This window comes from Podarcis cretensis (assembly GCF_951804945.1).
Source record: "Podarcis cretensis genome assembly, chromosome: 1".
Classification (NCBI taxonomy): domain Eukaryota; kingdom Metazoa; phylum Chordata; class Lepidosauria; order Squamata; family Lacertidae; genus Podarcis; species Podarcis cretensis.
Window position 1 is genome coordinate 20,576,567 of NC_137170.1, and position 20,463 is coordinate 20,597,029.

Consider the following 20,463-nt stretch of genomic DNA (forward strand, 5'->3'; position numbering starts at 1 on the left):
TTTGAATGCAGCCCAGCGAGCAGGCAAGGAATGTCGCTGCCGCCCCCCCCCCCCCCAAGCCTGTCCCACTTCTGAGATATCCCCACCTCCACTCCTGCTCACACACAAGTAGGAGCAGGATTGGGCAGCTCAGCTGAGAAGCGCCTGGCTGCCTTCAGGTGGTGCAGGGGCTCTCAGATGCAGCTTCCGGGCTGCCTCCATCTTCCCCAACCCCAGCAACTATTCAACCTGGCTGGCTTCATGGGGTTGCAGGGGGCTCCTTTAAACTTATCCCTTGAGGGGAGTGCAGCCACGAACCCCTCAATGAAAAGTGTGATGGAGCCTGCACCTCCCCAGCTGAGCCGCCCCGATCAGCTCCTGTTCCTGTGCAAGCAGCAACGCTGCCTAGCGGAGAAGCTCCAAGCAGGAGTAGACTGGCCCAGCCTCCCCTCACTCAGCACCAGGGCCGCCAGAGCTGGAGGGGGGGTGGTTGCTGTTGTGGTAGCGGCAGAGGGACCCAGCGCTAGAGGGCGGCATGTGCCTGCTCGCTTGCCACCCAGCCTGCCTTCCCTCACACTAGGAAAAGAGATGTGTGGCACCCAAAATGGAAGTTATACTCAGAACAGAGCACGTTTGGCTTCTGAAAAAAGTTCCAAAACCGGAAAACTCATTTCCGGGTTTGAAGTGTTCAGGTTCCAAGTACAGATAGGTAGCCGTGTTGGTCTGCCATAGTCAAAACAAAAAAAATTCCTTCCAGTAGCACCTTAAAGACCAACTAAGTTAGTTCTTGGTATGAGCTTTCGTGTGCATGCACACTTCTTCAGATACCAGGTATCTTCTTCAGGTATCTGAAGAAGTGTGCATGCACACGAAAGCTCATACCAAGAACTAACTTAGTTGGTCTTTCAGGTTCCAAGTAGTTCGAGAACTAAGCTGTTTGAAAACTGAAGTACCGTTGTATTTATTTTTTCTGATTTGAACTGTATTTATTTTTCCCCCGGTGATGATTTTCTTGAGTCAAAATGAGACTACCCCTAAACATTTTTTAGAAAAAAAGCACTGAGTTATATCATAAAATTATATATCAACGGAAAGATCATAGAATCATAGAGTTGGAAGAGACCACAAGGGTCATCGAGTCCAACCCCCTGCCAAGCAGGAAACACCATCAGAGCACTCCTGACATATGGTTGTCAAGCCTCTGCTTAAAGACCTCCAAAGAAGGAGACTCCACCACACTCCTTGGCAGCAAATTCCACTGTCGAACAGCTCTTACTGTCAGGAAGTTCTTCCTAATGTTTAGGTGGAATCTTCTTTCTTGTAGTTTGGAACCATTGCTCCGTGTCCGCTTCTCTGGAGCAGCAGAAAACAACCTTTCTCCCTCCTCTATGTGACATCCTTTTATATATTTGAACATGGCTATCATATCACCCCTTAACTTCCTCTTCTCCAGGCTAAACATGCCCAGCTCCCTTAGCCGTTCTTCATAAGGCATCGTTTCCAGGCCTTTGACCATTTTGGTTGCCCTCCTCTGGACACGTTCCAGTTTGTCCGTGTCCTTCTTGAACTGTGGTGCCCAGAACTGGACACAGTACTCCAGGTGAGGTCTGACCAGAGCAGAATACAGTGGCACTATTACTTCCCTTGATCTAGATGCAATACTCCTATTGATGCAGCCCAGAATTGCATTGGCTTTTTTAGCTGCCGCGTCACACTTTTGGCTCATGTCAAGTTTGTGGTCAACCAAGACTCCTAGATCCTTTTCACATGTACTGCTCTCAAGCTAGGTGTCACCCATCTTGTATTTGTGCCTCTCATTTTTTTTGCCCAAGTGCAATACTTTACATTTCTCCCTGTTAAAATTCATCTTGTTTGTTTTGGCCCAGTTCTCTAATCTGTCAAGGTCGTTTTGAAGTGTGATCCTGTCCTCTGGGGTGTTAGCCACCCCTCCCAGTTTGGTGTCATCTGCAAATTTGATCAGGATGCCCTTGAGTCCATCATCCAAGTAGTTGATAAAGATGTTGAATAAGACCGGGCCCAAGACAGAACCCTGTGGCACCCCACTAGTCACTCTTCTCCAGGATGAAGAGGTACCCTTGATGAGCACCCTTTGGGTTCGGTCAGTCAGCCAGTTACAAATCCACTGAGTGGTAGCATAGTCAAGATAATTTAATGAAGAATGTAATGCAATAACTTTTATGAAGGATTATTTATTACAACAGCAGTCATAAAGAAGAAACGTGAAACACACAGAAAAAAAATGAGATATACAGGTAAAATTTCCGTGTTGGCACTTTGTTATAAATAAGTGGGTTTTGGGTTGCAGCTTGGGTTGCAGTCTCTAAAAGGTTTGCCATCACTGACCTAGGCAATCATCTCACCAGGAAGCTATCCTGGCTTTTGTTTTAACACTTGCTGGACTAGAAGGGTCTCAGTATATGGCCTACTCTCCCTCCCCTGTCCCGTCGCTGCTGTCAAACTCATAACAAAGCTTTGTCCAGTCCAATTGGGAATGGGCTCACTTAAAATGAACTATTTTAAAATAATCGCAATAATCTTCTAAAACAGGGGTAGGGTAGCTCCTTCTAGGCAGCCTTCTCAGGGTGCCCTGCTGGGGGGGGCGGGGGGCTGGCGGGTCTAGAGAAATAAACACCAACCAGATAAGCAAGAAGCGTTATCAGGGCTAGGGTTTGTTTGCCACCTTTGGTCATGCACAATAGGGAACACGTCAGTCAAAATAAAGGACAGGTCAGGTGGCTGGGGATTGGGGGGCACACACATTCTTATGACACCAAATCCTCCCCACTCTTTTGTGAAGGAACGTTCCCCACATTGAGCTCCCCACCTCCCTCACCACCCCAGTCCTGCTCTTCCCTTCAACACACATAGACGTCCAGGGGCCATGGGTAGACAGCCAACTTGCAAGAGTGACTTGAGCCACAGTTCCAGCCTCTCGCCCATGCTGATGGCAGAAGAGTGCAGAGGAAGATGGAGGAGGGAGGAGAGGTCAGGTTGGGGTGGTGTACCCACACCGTGCTAGACCAGTGGGTAGTGACTGAGGAGGAGCACCAGCGAGAAGGAAGGAAGGAGGGGCAAAGGAGGGAGAGGAAGTCATTCCTTCCCCCTTCTCTCTATTGTCACTCGTGGCACTTCAGCTGCACCAACAGTGGCACAGCCATCATCTTCTGCTGGCCAAGCTTGAATATGGGAAAAAGTCATCCCACTTGAAGTCCGAATGGGACAGGGAACACTTTTGTCCAAAAACAGGAAACCACATTTTTCTAGGGATGGGTGGCAACCCTGATCAGGGTTCAAAGACACACCCCAGGCAGGCAAAAATCATTTGGGGACATAAAGCAAGGTCAGTGAGGGGTGGGGCCTGGGGAAACTTCTTTGGGGCAGCTAGGCCTGGTGGGCCACATTCAGCACCAAGGCCTAAGATTCATGGCTCCTATTCCAAAACAATTCGCCACGATTCATCTCGCATTTGGAATGAGGCTCCGTTGCGCTTGACCATATTAGCTAGAGACTTCATCAGCAGCAAAATCAACAACAGCAACAGCAGTGTTCTATGCATATTATACACCTGCATGCTGCAGGTTTTCCTCAGGTAACCAGCACATTAACAGATACACCCAACAGCATAAAAATCATAGAATCATAGAGATCATTGGGAAGGGTCCCAAGGCTCATCTAGTTCAACCTCCTGCAAGGCACGAATGGCAGATGTTTAGGTGTTAAGTGCTCACTGGAAGGACAGATCCTGAAGCTGAGGCTCCAGTACTTTGGCCACCGCATGAGAAGAGAAAACTCCCCGGAAAAGACCCTGATGTTGGGAAAGATGGAGGGCACAAGGAGAAGGGGACGACAGAGGACGAGATGGTTGGACAGTGTTCTCGAAGCTACCAGCATGAGTTTGACCAAACTGCGGGAGGCAGTGGAAGACAGGAGTGCCTGGCGTGCTCTGGTCCATGGGGTCACAAAGGGTGGGACACGACTAAACGACTAAACAACAACAACAACTTATAACATGCTGCTGCGGAAATGCAGCACGGGATGCGACTCCTTTATATGCAATATATGTATAAGGTATGTATTATTTTGCATGTGGTTTTGCATATAATTAGTTAGGGGGCAGAGAATTTCGCAAACAGCTCCAAGCCGGGAGCCCCATCAAATACCACGCCTAAATCCATTTAAGATTGTTTCCTCCTCCATCCCTAGCAAATGTTACCCTTCCGCATTGGAAATGAGAAACGCAGATGAGAGATATGGGCACTCCCTCTAGGAAGCAAAAAGGGAGAAAAAGAAAGAGGCCGGGGGGGGGGGGAGAGGGAGAGCCACAAAGGAATTACATTGAGTTAAGTTTTAACACAAAAGGAGAGCAGAGAAAACCTTCCCTCCCCCTCCTAGCCTGATTTATTATTTTGTTATTTAAGTGATAATATGAACCTAAGGTTAAGGAGAAATTACATGTGCTGATAATCTCCTAGTGGCCTCCATTGTAATGTTCCATTATAGTGTATGTTAATCACAGCATTAAGTAAAATGCGCGTACTTGTGCTACTGTCAAACACCAATGGAAATCAAAAGACACGGGAGGTGCCTCCCGATTGTTTTAACCATTAATGGCTCTTAAGGAACACAATATGACAGCTGGCAGGAGGGAGGAGAAAGAAAAAGTGCAAAGTTTTAAAAATATATAAGTATAGATATAGATATCTAAAGGTATGCAAAGCAGCACAGATCAATGTTGTTTGGTGGAACCTCCCTAAGGCATTTCTTTAAAATGCAGTTTAATAGTGATGCTTTTGAAAGGAAAATCTGCAGTTGCAGATTACATGGCCCCATTACCAAATTTAAGTTAATTTTACACTTTGCAATCTTAAAGGAGACATTCTCTTTGGTTAAAAGGAGTACACTCGCATTGCTTCCCCCTACCTGCCAGATTCAGCCCCCGCATGAGTGGGTTTTTTTTAAGTTTTGGCAAACCATATCACTGTTCCCCAGCCCCCCAGCCCTGGCAACGAGGGGAGGAAAAAAAGAAGTGGCGAGATTTTAATAGCTAATAATAGGAGGCAACATAAAAGCACAAATCCAATTTAAGTGAAAGGGTTCCTGTGTAAGCATTACTTGTCAGTCTTTGGTCGTACTGTATAGGGACCAGCTAGAGAGCAGTGGCAGAAAAGAAATATAAAGTCCAGATTTAATTCTGATACAGAGAAATACAATTTCAAAACTGGACGTCTTATCATAGGCATGTCCCATTGGAGAACTCATTTCCCTAGCAAAAGCCTGTCACTGCCATTATGTTGTACAAGGAACCAATTTACTACTACAGCTAAACAGGGTTACCAGTGCTGTTGGAACTTAAGCATTTGAAGTTATCGCTAGGAGAGAGAGAGAAAAAATAGCATTTCAAATGTCAGTGAAATGGGAAGGTATAATTGAAAAGTATCAATCAGAGAAGCAAGAGGGTTTAGAAGGCAACTGCTGCAGTTTTAGAAGGAGTTTCTGATGCCCCATCCCCCATCTTTCTTCTCACTCTCTCTCTTTCTCTTCTTCCTTCCCTCCCTCCCTCCTCCATCCCTCCTCTTTCTCTCGTCGCCATTCCCCCCTTCTTTTGGAAGTTGGGAGATTTAGCTTAGTAAAACAAAAGATTTCTGCCCATTCCTTGTTCGAGTGTCAAGCCATGAAATACATTTTTGATCGTTTCCTCTGCACACTCCAGTGCTTCTAATTTCACTACACAAACTTGCTCACCCCACCCAAATCCAAAGCTGCCAATCTATAGTGTTTCTAAAAGAAACAAACAAAAGCAGATTTAGGGCTTTTCCTCTCCACTCTCTGCCTCCCAACCCCACCCCAACCCCACAATGACTCATATTAATCTAGCCATTGATTTGAAGAGCTGTCATTTTGACGGGCTGCCACTCCATCTTGCTTGCCACCCCCACCCCACAGTCTCCCAAATCCTTGGCAGATACTGCGTTGAATAAAATTATAAGCCCAAGGTAACCTTGCGCTATAGGATGGGGAGAGTGCGGCAGCGGAAGGGGGATAGAAAGAATTTGCAGTCGGAACGGGTGTTTTCACAAGCAGTGTTAAAAAGGTGTTTTATTCTGGAATGGGTCACTTGCTAAGGTTCCTGCAGATGCAGAACTGGAACTGCAAGAGAGACTTTTAGAAATAAAATCCACATTTCCTAATTAATATAGATTTTGGATTCAGAAGATGGATATGGAAAGTGCACAGCGAAACAGTGCAATGAACTGCATTCATTAAAGCTGAAGAAGTGTTATTCATACAAGTATTATTCAAATAAAACAAAGCCATGTAGCTACACCCACCAGCATAAGTAATACTAAGGGCTGTTTCACACTTTGCACAGCAACAAGCCCAACTGATGTGTCAGCAAACACACGTTATCTGAAAGACCATGATCTCCCATTTAAGCTGCCTGGGTGTGAAGATTTTCGGAAGACTTTATTCCTATTGGCCTACCAACTTCTGGTGTTCATTTAGCAGAAACTCAAGAGTGAGTCTTACCATTTCCCTCTGATTAATAAGGGGGTGAAATCTATTAAAAAATTATCAAAGGGAAGAGAAATATTCAGTGAAATGTTTGTGGGTGGGATATGGAGGGGTTATTGCATGTATCATTCTCTCAAGCAGTGTTTGTGAGCCTTCCCTCTTTCATTCTGCAAATTATCTCTCTAGTGGTATGCATTCTGCAACCTCCTTGGGTGATCTCACTTACAGAAAAGCCTATGAGATCCTCAGCTGTGCTTTTCGTGTAAGAGGTTGTTGATTGTGGCAGCTATTGTTTGTTATTCTTTTGCTTTTAAAGAAATCATTGCAGAAAGATTTATCTAAAAGTTTACAGGGTCAGCAAACTTTTTCAGCAGGGTGCCGGTCCACTGTCCCTCAGACCTTGTGGGGGGCCGGACTATATTTTGAAAGAAAAAGTGAACAAATTTCTATGCCCCACAAATAACCCAGAGATGCATTTTAAATAAAAGCACACATTCTACTCATGTAAAAACACTAGGCAGGCCCCACAAATAACCCAGAGATGCATTTTAAATAAAAGGACACATTCTACTCATGTAAAAACACACTGATTCCTGGACCGCCCATGGGCCAGATTTAGAAGGCAATTGGGCCGGATCCAGCCCCCGGGCCTTAGTTTGCCTACCCATGGGTTAAAGGAAGGGCTTAGGCACTCAGTAGCCAGCTGCTCTGGCTTCCTAAGTTTCTGCTTCCTAAGTGCAGACGATGATGTTATGAGGTAAATCCTCCCATAGGGCTTTTGCAGCTTAAGAGATATGGGCAGCCAGGGAGGCTGCAGAGTGCTGAAGAAACATTTAATGGAAAGAATACATTACCTTTGACCATTTCAGAATAATAAGCTCAACCATGCTTATGAAGCCATTCTGAAGCACCATGAGAAAGAGGCAGATTGGAAGACACCCCTAGTCTTCTCCCAAAGTCTGGAGCACCTTGTCAAGAGAGGCACAACAAAGCCCTCCTCTGATTACCATCTTCCAACAGGCAAACACATTTGGATTCAGACAGGCCTTTGGCCTCATTAGCTGAATTGTCATGGTCACTGTGAATGTTGCAATTTGTTCAACTGGCTGCCTAAAACCTGCCGGTTTATTATCGAAGTTAAGGCTATATTATGTGCCTGAGACCAGCAAAGATGTTCCTAGGAAACTCTGGGAATTGTAGCTCTGTGAGGGGAACAGGGGGCTCCTAACAGCTCTCAGAACCCTAAACAAACTACAGAATTCGTTAGGAGAAGCCATGACTGTTTAAAGTGGTATCATAGTGTTTTAAATGCATGGTGTGAATGTGGCAATTGTTGTGGCTGTGCTGCTTAGGTCAATCTCCAGAAGGATCCGTTGATTAATGTTGCAGCCAGTCATGCCATCTTCCCCAACAAACTTTGTATTGGTGAAAACCACTCTCTGAAATCATTTCACAGGGATGATGAGTGTGCATCATTTTCAGCTTTGTTTTTGGAGAGACACACAACAATAAAAAGCTGGAAAAATGGAGTATGTGCCTTTACATGAACTGGGCAACAGAGCTGGTCTGTTGTGTTACAAAGCTTTTATGAACCTTTAAAAAAAAAAAAAGACTTTGTAAAAGTTCCACAATTTTCTTCTGCGATGGAACACGTGTCCTTTCAAATTTTCTTTGCTTCTGAGGTAATTTTACCTCACACACAAGCACACGTATCCGTTATCTTGCATTAGTGTGTAGATATATTCCTCCTCCACTACGACCTGGGTGATGGATTTCAAATATTGTAAAAGCCTGCAATTGTCTCTTATGCTAATACCGATACAGAATCCCTCTGGAAATTTAAGGAAGTAGCAAAGCCGATATCACTCTTGGTCTATGAAGCTGAACACATCCTGCTAGCCATGGACTGGGCTGTGTTCAGTTTGAAGAAGGAAGGCATTGCCAAAAGTTCTGTAAGGCCACATCTGCATCTTATATTTCACTATTATACCTCTTTTCAGTCTTGTCTTCCCCAAAAGAATCCCCAGTACTGTTTTTGAAGGATGCTGAGAGCTGCTAGGAAACTTCTATTGCCCTCACAGAGTGGCTTTAACAATCAATCCCTCTTCCTAGAGAACTCTGGGAACTGTAGCTCTGTGAGGAAAATGCTTGCACAATTGTGCTGAATAGAATAATTTTCCGAAAAACGAATGGCTGAGCATGATGTACACACTGCGTATGCGTGGTTTATATCTATTTCTATTGCTGTATTGAATGTTCTGATTGTTCCTAATGGGAAATTATAATAAAGTCTCAGAAGACTTCATCAGTTTTCTATTGTTTTATTTAAAGAATCCTAATTATGAAGCAAAATAAATGCACACTACCTTTAAGACGCTACAGCATTAAATGAAGAAAATGTATTTACGGTGTTAAAAGTTTTTCTGACATTTTTCACAAAACAAATGACTGGAAATTTCCTTGTGTTTCTTGATTCCAAAATACGATAAGCAAGTCACAGATGGTGAATCAATCTACAGATACACACACACACACACACACACACACACACTTATTTTTTTTTTTAAAAAAAATTATTCTAGCCCCTATGATGCTATACACCAATAACTCTAAATCCTCTGGTATGACTGTGGTTTTTGAACAATAGAAGAATACCAATAATGCCTCTAAAAGTAGTTCATAACCAATTGTGTGTTTTACAAAGGGAGACAATGATTTCCGAAATGGTACAGTTGTGGGGCGTTACCAATAAATACGGCACAATTTACTCCAGTGTAGCCACATCTCCAGCATAAAGCCCTACCCATCCATTCTCCCTTCATGTGATTACCATTCTGTGAGGGAAAGAGGACTGCCATCTTCAGTGGGTCCACCTCCCACATCCACATGTTGGGAGCAGGGATGATGTTTGAAGTGGGGAACCTGTTTTACACAATTTAGAAGCATGTGTGCACAGGCAGCAAGCAGGTCCCCTACCTCAGACTTTCTCTTCTAATAGCTGAAGGGAAGCAGGGGTGGGGATCTGATGGAGAAGCCAGAGCATATGGTGCCACTCTTCCCCTCATGCCATTGCATGTAATCAAAGAGGAAACTGCAACATTTGGCTTATACGCTGCATGGGTTTGGTTCAGCCTAGACGTAGTAAAATGCCATCATTACCGTTTGTCTTCAGGCTCACAAAAGATGTCATTTGGGAAATATTTCAAAAATTGCTATAAGCAATGAAGCACCTTGGGCTCTAGATATTTGCCAGAATGTCTCTCTCCAAGTTAACCGGACCAAGTTGTGGGATCAGCAGAGGCGACCCTGCTGGATGCCCCACCAGTAATAATAGTAATAATTTATTATTTATACCCCACCCATCTGTCTGGGTTTCCCCAGCCACTCTGGGCAGCTTCCAACAAAATATTAAAATGCAATAACCTATTAAACATTAAAAGCTTCCCCAAACAGGGCTGCCTTCAGATGTCTTCTAAAAGTTCTCTTTGACATCTGGTGGGAGGATATTCCACAGGGTGGGTGCTACTACCAAGAAGGCCCTCTGCCTGGTTCCCTGTAACTTGGCTTCTCGCAGCGAGGGAACCACCAGAAGGCCCTAGGCACTGGACCTCAGTGTCCGGGCAGAACGATGGGGGTGGCAATGCTCCTTCAGGTATAGTCTAATGTAGGTGTGGCCCATTGTGTAGCAACATGGAGTAGGGCTTTCTTTGTGGTGATGCCCCATTTTGTGGAACCCCCTGCTCTTGGAGGTGCAGATGGCTACAACACTAACAAGTATTATGTTTTCTCAGGGTTTCCAGAAGCTGTGTCAAATTAATTCAGCTGCTAGGCCATTTTTCATTTTATACGAATTGCCATTGTTTTCATGCCTTCCTTAGCTCAACCAAATAATTTTTCCAGTCCTACATAGTTCACCCTTATTTTCCTTTTTCTTCTTATACTGAATGGTAAAAGACTGTGGCCAAACTAATTCTAAATCTTTCACTAAACTAGATACAATATCATTGTATATCTGTTAGCAATTAATTTACAGCAAAACCAAGTGCATTATTCAAAGAGATAGGTGCAAGTGTCCTAAGCTACAAAGTAATATAGCTATCTTTTACGAGGAAGAATTTGTTGCCTTATGTAAAACATTGCCAACTATCTAGGGATGTTTCCCTATCCCCCCAGAAAAGTTATTTTTTTCTTTGTTTATTATTAGTTTCTGTCATTTAGCTAATAATTGAGCTGACACCTGCATTTGTCACTTTTGGAATTTAATCATTTTTTGAACTTGACAATTGATGATAGATCAAATATGAACAATAACATCAACAAAAAAGACTCCCTCTATTATTTCTGAATAATGGATAATAAACCTTTCTTCTCCTTGCTCCAAACCTCTTCTTTCCCCCACCACATCTTGCAACATATTCCATTTAAACATTTTCCCAATTCTAAGATTACAGTTAATCTGGAATATCTGAACATTGTTAGTGTAGCATGCAACGATAAAATGGTGCACTTCATATCACATGCACATTCTAGTCAGTGTAGGATAAGAAGGTTATTGTTGTTTTTCCTTTGAAATACAAATGTTAAGAAATGCAAAAATAAACTTGAGCCTCAGGTATGAAAATAGTTTTGTTTCCTTGACCTGATGAGTGAAAAAAGGCAAGTTCATGGGAGTTAGACTCAAATTCCACGTTACAAAAACAAAACAAAACACACACACACCAAGAAAAAAGAGCAGAACTGTGTTGCATTCAATCCTTTCCCTTTGTAGCAACTTCCCCATGTACCGTTATCCATCTTCATTCATCTGTTTAGTTGCAGAAACGGCTTCCAAGGGGTGTAGTAGTATTCCAGCAGATGGGTCAATGTTTTAACCGGGAAGGAGAGGGGTGAGGTGGCAGGGAGGTCAGTGTGGTGCAAATGCACCACTGGAAACAATCTGGAAGTCTTGTCTGTGAGTTTTCACCACACTGACCTCCCTGTGCTTTACGCTTCCTCCATCCCAATAAGCAACAGTGGCCCACCTAGCAGGAAGCTAGCATAACAGCTATAGCCTACCCAGCGAGCCACTTTTGCTTAGTTGCATGCTGCTTTTCCACAAGATGGTCACAAAGTGGCCCACAACATCAGAGGAACTAGATATATAAAGATATGTAGATGTACAAATTCAAAAAGGTTATAGGAACATTTGAGGAGGCAAAGGATCCGTTAACGAATGTCTTGTTTTTTAAAAAAAAAATTCCATAGAAAACAATATTATATTATATATTAAGGTAAAGGGACCCCTGACCGTTAGGTCCAGTCGTGGCCGACTCTGGGGTTGCGGCGCTCATCTCGCTTTATTAGCCAAGGGAGCTGGCGTACAGCTTCTGGGTCATGTGGCCAGCATGACTAAGCCGCTTCTGGTGAACCAGAGCAGCGCACGGAAACGCCGTTTACCTTCCCGCCGGAGCGGTACCTATTTATCTACTTGCACTTTGACGTGCTTTTGAACTGCTAGGTTGGCAGGAGCAGGGACTGAGCAACAGGAGCTCACCCCATCGTGGGGATTTGAACCGCCGACCTTCTGATCAGCAACTTCTAGGCTCTGTGGTTTAACCCACAGAGCCACCCGCATCCCTATATTATATATTATATCCATACAATATTATATAAAACAAGTAAAACCTAGTTTAACAGCTGAAACAGGAGAGAGAACACAGAAACAGGGGAGAGAACACTGCCCAACATGAACAATAATAAAAAGCTGCATACACGATCTTTGAAAACGCCTGCATTCCACAAAGATCAACTTGCATACATTGCATACATTCCACAAAGATCAACTTGCATACATACATTGCATATTTGCTTCTGTCCTGCCAATTCAAGGATTTACACTTGTGCAACATAACTTTCCAACCTGCTGTCCCCATGTGCTCCCTGCACCCTCCTCAAATTTGTTCCAGAGGGTCAAGGGCACCCCTAGAACAGATCTGGGGGATGCAAAGGGAGGAGTCAGTTTCACGAGCGTAAATTATTGTAATTCACTGGATACCACTCTTTGGGTGGAAGCCAACCTTCTCATTTCTGGCAATCTGCCTTCACCAACATCTCTTCTCTCTATTCACCCCGCATTTTTGCCAAGAAGGTTACCTCCTACAAGCCCCACGTCCAGCTCAGTTCTGATATTGCCCCTTCTCTCCATTCTCTCCAAGATGGCGGTGGTGAGGTGACACTCGTCCCCAGCCGATTTCATTGGCTGCTACTAATGGTGTTGGGAAATTCACAGTGTCACCATATAGGGACAGTTGTCCTTGACATTACATAAGGGGAGATGGAGACTTCGTACATGGCTCCCGTTTTCAGTGGCAGCTCTGTGTTGCTTTTATTGTGTTGTTCCAGGCTTAGCTGACCTTCATAAATGGCTATATTTTCTTACTGTGGAAATCATTTGCAAGGAGTCCAAAGGCTGCAATATGTTCACATAAACCATTTGCATAACAAACAACCGCAAATGTTCGGTTGCTTTGCAGACATTCATGCGCGCACACACAGACACAAAAAAGGGAAAAAAGGGGGGAGCTACTTGGACAACTGGCTCATTAGAAGTAAATGATGGTATAAACCAAGCTGATCTTTTCTAAATAAAATGGATCGAAAATAACCCACCCCCCCAAAGCAGGAGTAGGGAACTGAATTCTTCCAGTAGGTCAGTTCCCTCAGTCTTCTGCCACCACACCCCAGGGGCCAACTTTGACAGGTGCACAGACTTGCCCACCTCTCTGTCCCCTGACATTATAATGCAATAAGATGATTGACACCTGCCAAAGTTGAAAAGGGGTTACTGTAACTGCTGATCTTAGAGAGAAGTCTTATTACTGGAAATTAGTACAGTGGTACCTCGGGTTACATACGCTTCAGGTTACATACACTTCAGGTTACATACGCTTCAGGTTACAGACTCCATTAACCCAGAAATAGTACCTCGGGTTAAGAAATTTGCTTCAGGATGAGAACAGAAATCGTGCAGCGGCAGCGCGGTGGCAGCGGGAGGCCCCATTAGCTAAAGTGGTACCTCAGGTTAAGAACAGACCTCCAGAACGAATTAAATTCTTAACCCGAGGTACCACTGTACTATCATTAATTGAAATTTAGTTCAAAAGGAACCATTAATTTGAAAGGAAGGACATGCTCTTATATTACTTAAACAACTCAAACTCTCTAGTCTGCTTTTACTGTTCTGTGTTTTGCTTTTTTTAAAAAATTGAAAGTTTATTATTGATTAAGGATTTACTGAATATTCTCTAATTTAGATATTTGCTTCAAAACAGTATATTCAACACAGCCCGATAAATGTCAGTAATACATCACTGAACATTTCATTAATTTTAAGGGTATTTTATGTCAATTTATTTCCCAAATTTATCTAAATTATCCTATGGGTATCCATAAAATCAACAAGTCAGCTGCAGTATCACGATGTCACTGATTTTTAAAAAATCTCATGGGTTAGCATAGCCAATAGGTTTAAACAGAGGGGGGCAAATTTAGCTAAGGGAAGTGAAGGCTATGGGGAAGGGGGGGGGTGCTGAAAAGATTTCATTGGGTCCTCTCTGCAACTGAATTCAAATATCTTTGCAACAAAGACCAAAAAGGGAAGGCACTTTCAACTCTTGTGAAAAATGCAAAACGGGTTAAGTAGTTTATTCACCATCATATAACCTGGGGCCCTCCAGATGTTTTGGATCCCAGCTCCCATCTTCTCCAGCTAGCATGCCCAATGGTCAGGGATGCCTCTGGTAGCCTCAGTGGCTATCAGTACCTTTTTCCAGCTGGTGTGCCAACTGAGGCCCCTAAGACCCCAGATCCTTTTCACAAGTGCCCACCATCTTATATTTGTGCAGTTGATTCTTCCTTCCTAAGTGCAGAACCTGACATTTGTCCCTATGTGTGCAGGTGTGACCCAAAAGTGTGTTCAGTCCCTAAAACCCATGCAAAGCTGAAACTAAAAATTTTATGGAAATATGTAAAACAAAGCCACTTGAGCCTGCCAAGTCTCCTTTTCACAACTTTAGGATCCTGGCAGAGACAACCGAATTTCATACTATCAGCCATTGCCTAGCACAAGGGGGCAACAACTGCCTGAGAAGAGCTTGTCAACTTTCTTAAGGCCAAGGGATTCAATTCGGTCTCACGACGCTGTGTTGGTGGCACAGCGGGGTTCATCAGGAAGGCCTATTTTTTCCTCGCGATGAGGCGACTTCCCTGGCAGTAACTGCCGGCAACAGACTGTAGGGATGCTGCCAACATTCAAAAGCTCTGATGATGTGAGCCAACCTTAGACTAATAATTTTATATCTCAATATAAAGTGGAAGAAATTACATAAAAATAGACAATTTTAACAGTATGGTATTCTGTTATGAGAGAAGGCTAAATAACACTGGTGCCATATGAACATCTTTCTCCTATCTACAGTACCTAACTTTAGCACAGTCCATATGTCTATTTGTCTGATAGCTGAACTTAACCGAGAGAACATTTAATGGAGAGGGAGCTCTTAACACGCGGTGCCTTGGCGGGGAGGGTTGGAGGGAGAGAAAAGAAACCATTTTAAGGTGAAACACCTACCAACGCTCTAACCTTTAGGGGGAACAGATGAGAATCAAATTAGCAGTTGCACTGAAACTGTCATTCCCCCTCCCTCCCTGCCCCCCAAAATAAATAAATCCTGGGATGTCCAAACTAGGATAAAACACATTCATACAAAAGCACTGGAAATCAACTGTGGCTGGAGACAAGCTTTGATTTTTTCAGAGCAGCAGGTGATTGGAAAGAGCAAACTCTGCAACAGCGGGCACGCTTGCCCAGTTCTCATCTCTGGAAAACAGCTTTAGTAGGTTTCTGTTTCTAAAACCTGCACAACCTGTTTGGCCTGAGCAAAAAGTGTGTGTGTGCTATGTAACATGATGCCTCTTGTAAGATACATCCATGTTGTTGCCACAAGGGCAATAGGGTTTGTTTAGAAAAGTTGACGCTGAACATGCTCCAGAGTTCAGCCTGCTTTCCAAGACAGGCCAAGGCCTGTTTGAAGAGAGAACCTCAAAACAACCTGTTATTGTTTCACCTTATTGGCATAGCCTTTCTCTCACAAGTTGGTGAGGCTTTGAGACTTTGAGGACCACTCAGCCATGATAACCTTGGTGCTACCACTGTGGCAGTTCCTGCAGAGGCACCCAGAACAGCGTCTAGTCTGGTTGTATGGGGTCAGGCTTAATTACAGTGACCCAAGGATGTAGACTACCTGTGCTCAAGTGGATGATGTCATTTCACCTCAGGGCCCTCTTGGATAAAACGGAACAGGGAAATGCTATAGCTCGGTCAGAAAGCCTCTGCATTGTGCACACATAGTCCCAGGTTCAATCTTGGACATCTCCAAGTGTTGGGGTAGGAGAGCGCCCTGACAGAAAACCTGGAGAGCTGCTGCGAGTCAGTGTAAACAATACAGTGGTACCTCAGGTTACATACGCTTCAGGTTACATACGCTTCAGGTTACAGACTCTGCTAACCCAAAAATATTACCTCAGGTTAAGTACTTTGCTTCAGGATGAGAACAGAAATCGTGCTGCGGCAGTACGACAGCAGCAGGAGGTCCCATTAGCTAAAGTGGTGCTTCAGGTTAAGAACAGTTTCAGGTTAAGTATGGACCTCCAGAACGAATTAAGTATTTAACCTGAGGTACCACTGTACTGAGCAAGATGGACCAATGTTCTGACTCGATATAAGGCATCATTCCATGTGCCTGTTGGAAAATGCCCTAGGGTGTCCCTGCAGCCCCCTTGCTCTGAGTATCCTCCAGTATGCGCAGCTCTGGAAAAAGCATTTCCCGTCTTCTCCAGTGCGCTTCAACGACATATATCAAATGATATCTTCTAGCATAACACAGCAAGAAGTGTGAGACATCGTAGGGCTAATCTATGCATTTATTTACACACTATGTACAGCAGGGCCTTCTTAAGCATATCCAGCACCGTGGTGCAAAACTCCCTCCGGAACACACACACCCTCCATTTCCCAGAGTTGTCCACCTTTTTTTTTAAGGAGGACAGTGCTGCTGGCAGGGCTGGAGGAGGTGGGCAGCGGCTGGAGGGAGGCTCCTCCAGCAGGGAAGAGGTGGAGACTGAGCACGGCGCCTCCCAGCTCAGCTGGACTCTTCATGCCACGGTGGCCATGGCAGACGGAGGCTCTGGGCGCGGCACTGCTTCAGCGTGGCATGGCATTGCGGAGGCGGGCAAGGGCGGCGAGCTGATGCCAGGAGGCACCGCATCCAGCCTCTGCCTCTTCCCTCCAGAACTTGGCACCCTGGCGCCCTGGCACCCCACGCCACTAGCCTCTATGGGTAAGACGTCCCTGATGTACAGACAAAGGAATCAGGGCAGCCTCTCTCTCCAGCTCTGAGAGAAGAACAGGAACAAGTAAAAGCAAAAGTGCAGTACAATAGTACATACAGCGGAAGAGATAAGACTGTCTTCCATTCCCACACTCTTCCCAGGCAGGCATGTGATTTACACCAATCTCATCTGCAGAATTGGAGGCATGAAATACTAACAGTGCCTATGTTCCTGTGGATTATACAGACAAATTTCAATAAAATTCTCCTCCGTCCCTAGTCAGAAACAGTTCATCAGGTGGGTTGTTTGCAGAGGGGTAAAGCAGCAGGCAAGGAGACTCTCCTAGTTATGGAATACCCTCCTCCAGGAAGCGTCTTTGTTCCATTGATTCAATATTTTCACTGCCAAGCAAAAGCATTTTGATTCACACAGGAATTTTAACTCTACAGATTAGCTTTGATTAAAGATTTTTCTGCCTTGTTTTGCTATTGCTTATTTTCTATTGGCTGTGCACTGTCCTGAAATCCAAGTAGGAAGAAGGGCAGTAAGCCTGTGCCGAGAGAAAGCATCTAATAAATTAAATAAATAATAATCATAATAATAAATGCTTTAGATAACTGAATGTGAACAGCATCTGAAAGGCATGATAGGAATGCTCTCCCCAGAGAGGTTATCCTGACATCTATGGATACCGTTCTCTTGCCAGGCAAAGACAATGTGGTCTAGTGGTTAGATTGCCAGCTAGGCCTAAAGACAACCAGGTTTGTATCCCTCTCATCCATTAATCTCACATTGGACCAGTCACCCACTCTTGACCTAACCAGCTGTGCTTGAGATTATTGGGGAACAGGAACTACAACAATGTAAACCTCTCAGGTCACTTTCAGTTCTCTTAAAAAACTATCATTAGTCTCCAGCTATCTTTTTGACATATGCAACCAGGTTTGTATGTGATTTTAAATAATATACACATTTTTTAAAGCAATTTCCCCAAATGTAATACACATTTGTATGTTGTTTTCACTTATATATGCATTTTTGTGCAGACTTTCCCTACAATAAGCTTATTTGTATATATTATTTGGTTTGGACATATTATTGGTTTGGACATATTATTTGGCATCACAAAATTCAGAGAAGCGCAATTTTTGATGAAAAGCCACGTTTCAGTTTGCATATTGTTTCAGGAAGCACAAATTAGATCAGTTCCGATTAAAATGTAAACGAAGCCAAATTTTGCCCCATCCCATTACACACACACACAGAGAGAGAGAGAGAGGGAGGGAGAGAGAGAGAGAGAGAGAGAGAGAGAGAGAGAGAGAGAGAGAGATCTTCAGGCCATGGAAGAATGACAACTGTGGTCCAGGGCTGCAGTCTCCGCAAAAGTTGCACCAAAATTAGTCATCTGCCAAGGCTGATTGATGGGGACTTGGCAGGAAATATATAGCTAAATTGCTTTCTGTCCAGAGATGAAGAAAGGGAAGAGAGTGGGCAGAATCGCATACGACAATGTTGTCTATAACTGCACCTCTTTAGCCTTGCATGTTGGAGAGTTCTTATGAGCTCTGCAAGTGCAAGTATCTCTCACACATCTTCATTGCTGGCAAAAAGAGCTGAAATATTGGCTTAAAATTCCTTAACAGATTCCACTCTATCATCCTTTTTAATTAAATGTAAAAAAAAAAAAAAACCACAGCAAAAAAAAACCCTCTGCACCAACCATTATGCTAATGCAACATTAATGTTAAGACTTTTCATTGGATAGGTGTCAATAAATTCAAGAGCTATTGTTCCCACAGCAACCATATTTTACCAATCTGCCACCCGTGAGTACCAGGCTCGGCTGTGGAGCAAGCAGCCCACCCCCATCCCCGAGAGGATGCTCTAGAAGCAGCCAACTTTGCCTGCATCCAGGTGCCATTCTTTTAAGGATAAGACAGAGGGACCACATGTAAAGTAAAGGTAAACTAACAGCAGAGTCCTGCATGGGTTTACACACTTTCACTGTGATCTGCATGTAAGATCTTTTATGGGCAACACATGTAACCCATATGATTTTCTGGTCTGGTCTCCTTTCTTCCATTGTACAATATATATAAATTACCAAAAGGATTATTAAATAATTATTAGCAGCTTTGGCAATAAACCATACTGCCCCTTTAGGAAATGGCAGACTATCTGGGACACACATTGTTACACCTACTGGATTAGATTGTGCATCATATACTAGACAAAAGGTATTGGGTGTGCTAAATATGTTTGCAGAATTGCCATTTTGTAGAATGAGGGGCATCAGGATATCCCTTTCAGTGTTCCTCGAAATATTTTTTTGCAGCATAGTCTTGTCTTAAATAGAAAATAACGGCATAACCTTTGCAGTAACACAAAGTTGGGTGTATAGCAAAGGTTGTATTTATTGCACAAGTGGGGTGGGGGGGGGACCAGAGATAACATGCCCTCATTCTCCCATTAAAAGGAGCCTTGGTGAGGAGTCAATTGACAAACTTCCATATCCACACAAAAAAGGTAGTACAGTGGTACCTCTACTTGTGTTCACCTCTGGTTATGTATCCTTTGGGATACATACACGGTAAACCTGGAAGTATTTTTCTGGGTTTTGCCGCGTGTGCATGCACAGAAGCACTCTATGTGCTGCACACATGCACAGAAGCACTAAACCGCACATGGGCAGAAGTGGCTCCTCCAGCTGCGAATTCCTTGGGATGCGACCGGAGCTCCGGAACGGATCCCATTTGCAACTGGAGGTACCACTGTATCTCTGGACCAAGTGAATCTTTGGCTTCATTTGTTCTCAGACTCTGGACAGGCCTGGATTCATTCAAACATCCCTCTCTCCCCCCACCCCCATTTTCCCCAAATTTCTCTTTTATCAATTTTAATTAAAACAGAGAGAGAAGAAATCAAGTTGTAGGGCACTTGCAATATAGCTTTTTATCAAACTGCCAAGAGAAGGGTCATCTTTTAGTGCTACTGGGTCTATCTCCAAGCTGTGCTCTGGTCTGAAGCCCAAATGTAAGGCATCCAGGGAGTTGACAGATGTCACATGTTGAGAGAGCTTGGTTGTCACTACTCTCAGTGTTTTTTGGCAAGGAACAGGAGGATGGAGAGGCTCTCTCTGTCAAGTGTTGGCATCCTGCGGATCAGTCAGATTATAACGGCGGCTGGCAGGGAGGGTGCTTGTCCTCCCTGTTCGGGGGGGGGGGGAGCGCAACATACAATGGCCACAGTTGCTGAAAAAAAACTGTAATGCTGAGAGTTCTGGGCCCTTGGATCGCCCACGATCCTTCAGGAGCAACTCGTTGTAGCCCTATCTGTGTGGCTGTGGATTTTGGATTCAAAGCTCCAAGCCAGCTGCCCCATTACGGCACTGCCTGCGTTGACAAGCAAAAACGCACATACGTGCAGGTGTAAAACAAGCAAACAAAAGCTACAAATGAACACTACTTGTGCTTCACTACCTAGTACAAGTACATAGTGCAGCCATTTCTTCAACCTACAGCTTGAGCCTGGGGAGACAGGACACCTCCTGGGTCCTAGCTGGTCTTGGGAGTCATCATGGTA